The 3,765-nt window shown below is 40.6% G+C and overlaps 1 pseudogene; it reads right to left on the bottom strand.

Moving 5' to 3' along the window:
- Nucleotides 1-329: 329 nt before the first annotated feature.
- On the bottom strand, nucleotides 330-3,531 carry LOC139473531 (carbohydrate sulfotransferase 11-like; annotated as a pseudogene).
- Between the last annotated feature and the right edge of the window lie 234 nt (nucleotides 3,532-3,765).

Here is a 3,765-nt window from a genome sequence, read left to right as displayed (position 1 = left end):
CAAGAACATATATCGGTATCGTTCTCAGTTTTGGTATCAAGCTGCTGTGTACTGTGAGACTATCTTGAGGACATACTGATTATTTCATTGCAATCATAACCAGTGCAGGGCAATGTGCCAACATTCCAGCAAGTCACTAAAGCACAGTTACTTGTTGTGCAGTGTGTCATAATAAAACTACCTGAGGGGTAACCTACACGAGTACCTAAATTCTTTGTGGTTGAGGTTCGGGTTATATATGCTTATAACGTGGCAATATTATAAAGTCTCACTTTTACACTGCTCCGTCATTCCGCTATAGGATGAAACAATCCCCGACGCAGTGCCAGTTATAAACTCAACGACACTGCATCATAGCAGTCGAAAGAGTTTTTGTTCTTAGGTTTGGCTGAACCTTTCCCATCAAACAGATAAGATGGCCTGTCTTCATAACCAAACAGTATTAAGTCTTTGAGGTATTTCAGCCGAAGTTGTTCGAGGTCATCCAAAGGAACGTGGCTGTAGGCTTGGAGCAGAGCTTCCTGTTTGTTAAATCTAGCCCCACGCGTTGATCGCTCATATGCCCGTAACGTCAAATCCGTTATCACTGTCACATTTGCTCCTCGGCTCTCGTCGGGGATTAAAGTGGTAGTTGTCATACTTATCAATCAACCCTCCTATCTGTAGGACACGCCACAAACGAAGATGTACCATGTGATCACTGATGCATTTCAAAGACAAGTTTCTTTAAAGCAAACGCTCTTCTTACTTTAAAAATAATGTTATCTACGTTTTTTCCTCTACGAAATCCTTGAATGTGACACCTTTCTCAGATGCATTCGTTATGTTTAGAATGGACATGACGTCATGCTTAAATGTTTCGACTTTACCTATCACGTCATAATGAATATCGCATACGTCACAATGAGAAGACACAGGCTTTAAATGACGATCGTAAGATTCAGGGTCCGTTGCTATCAAATATTTCACAAGTTCCCCAAACTGTACATCTTGACCACATTGAAACTTTGTATTTAACTTCGATTTTCGGACAGTCTTTATTATTTTTCTGCCAACAGACCAATATCTACCGTTTGGGACTTACCAATTTATCAATGTAAGTTGAGCATATCCTCTTGTAGGGATCTCGTGTGAACACGATTTTCTGGGCTAATTTTATTCTTTTTGCAATTTCTGCATTATTTGCGAATTTACTTATGTGATATGGCGACTTAGGGCCGTCTGAAATCTCAAATGGTGAAGTATGTTCACCGGTCTCCAGCACATGAAACATTCTGAACCAGAATTTCGTCCCAACCTTTGGTACAGAACAATAAAGAACATTGATGTTCTTGTAATATGATACTCGTCTCATGGTGTCAGTCATTTCAAATCTCTTCAACACAGAACACATCTTAGTCGCGTGGTTCTGTCGCTGTTTCAGTAGCTCATCATCAAATTCCTGGAAGCGGTAACAAGTTTTAAAGTTTTCAATAACGTAAGAGGTACACTAAAAGGTAACACAAACAACTACTTTCCATTAATCGATAAAAAAACAATCATGAAACACATGCTAAATGAAACCTATTTCACAAAATTATCAATACAATCTTACATCCATGGATAAAAACATTCATAAAGGCTTTTTATGATATTCTTGCATGTCATTGCATACACTATACTAACTCGGAGTCGATCCATTTTATCTCCCAGCTGTTGATGCACCTGGCGGATCGGTACTTCAAAGAATGAGCCTTTCTTTGCAATGGTGTCATTAAAAATTATGCTCACGTGTGACCTGTCTGTCATCGGTTTCCCTTGATAATCTGCAAATCAAAACGCGTAGGGTAGGGACGTAGAAACATCATATCATAACATTGTATAGCAATTGGGTCTCTTTTGAGACACGCTTTTCATCATTTACAGCCTGTGAGAAGCCTTCTCTCATCCGATTGTTCACACAACACTTTCTCGTCTGAAATAAGTTGTTTTTCCATGTACGTCGATTTATCCCGAGTTTCCATTCAAGCGAGTCTGGTTATTCTTACTTCTTTGTTATCATCTGCTGTTCGCTCGACACATCAGGACACATTTCACACGGCCATAAAAATACCACACATCATATACAAATATTATAATACATGACATTAGAAGATGAAACGCACATAAGACATGTAACATTAATCTCTTCCCTAAAATGATGCAAACAAATATACTGAGTCAAATTAAAACTTCACATTTTTAAAAGTTATCCCATGTGCTGCCATACAAGGCAGAAGTTCTGGTGCCAGTACATGGTCGCGGTAAGCAGCAGCGTTGAGGTTGCCACGGATGACAAGAATCCTGGAATGTGCATTGCCACTGAAATCACCCAACACCATGACACTTCCGCCTCGAAATCTGTCAACTTCCTGTACACAACACTGTGCGTAACGTTCATGACGGCGCCTCCACACCCTTGCCCTACCATCAGCAAATCCAAGATTAAATCGGGATTTATCACTGAAGACGACTTGAGTCCATCGTAAGTGTCGCTGTGTCCACAATTGACGTTGACGTCTGTGTAATTGAGTCAGAATCGGCCCGCAGTATGGCCGTCGTGCTTGAAGGTGAGCAGCTCTCAGACGGTTTCGAACAGCTTGCGCACTCAGTCTACCCCTAAACAGTTAATTTCTGGTTGATGCAGCCGTCAAAAATCGGTTACCGAGGTGACGTAAGACAATCTGACGATCCACTGCATGTGACGTCACACGTGGTCGACCTTGCCTAAGGCGATCAGTGGCGGTACCCGTTTGCTGTAGACGCGTCTGTAAATCATAAACAGTCCGTCGGCTACAACCCATTGTCCTTGCGATTTCAGCTACGGACGTTCCCGTCTGCAACATGCCAATGGCACGTTCACGTTGCACATTTGAAAGGCGTGGCATGACAAATGGCCGTAAAGACTTTTGTTTTCTTGTGTTTTTCTTATTTTGTTAATGACTGCTAACAAGTATGGCTGAAAACACGTGCGGTATTATGGCCACGTGACCAGTTGCACGTGTAAAACCACTTTTGCCACTTTAGTGCTGTGCACATGACTTTGATCGATTTACCTGCACTAAAACGGGTGTTATCTGAAGACAATACGTGGCCATTACTGTTCAAATACACAATAAGGGCCCACAATGATAACTGGTCAAATTGTTAAAATTTTAGGATTGTGAAGTTTTTAATTTGGTTCAGTATATGTTGTCCTAACGTTTGAAACAAGAATTGTTCACAGGACATGTTCTGAAACACAACCTGTCCAAGAGACAATGTTTGGCTTCTTGCTTGTTGTAGCAGTTCCACCCCAACCCACTATGCCTCACCGTAGTGACAGATTGCTAGTACCGATACAATACGGTACATACTCGTTCACATATTGCCGCACGTAGTTCTCACTTTCATGGCTTTTGCATTTCTTCACTTACCAATATTCCATGTAAAAAACATAAAACTTGCAGACAGGAAGATAGTCGCAAAAAGAAATGTAGCTCTGTACGACCGTCCATATCGTATATTAATCATGCTGCCCCGAAAGTTCCAGATAGGGACAAGGGCTTCCCAGTTATGTTTCAACAAACTCTGAAACAGAAAAAGTAAGTTTCCTCCTTGACAGTCTGCATATTTGTCTTGTGTTTTAAGTATGTTTCGACTGAATTGTTTTAAATATATGAATTGAGTGAGTGAGTTAATATTTAAAGTCACATCCGCAATATTTCAGCCATATAGTGACTAAATCAAGTTATATATTAATACATA

The sequence above is a fragment of the Haliotis cracherodii genome, unplaced genomic scaffold, assembly GCF_022045235.1.
Source record: "Haliotis cracherodii isolate W230 unplaced genomic scaffold, xgHalCrac1.p SCAF_29, whole genome shotgun sequence".
In the NCBI taxonomy this organism is placed as follows: Eukaryota; Metazoa; Mollusca; class Gastropoda; order Lepetellida; family Haliotidae; genus Haliotis; species Haliotis cracherodii.
This window is presented reverse-complemented; position numbering and strand designations above follow the sequence as displayed.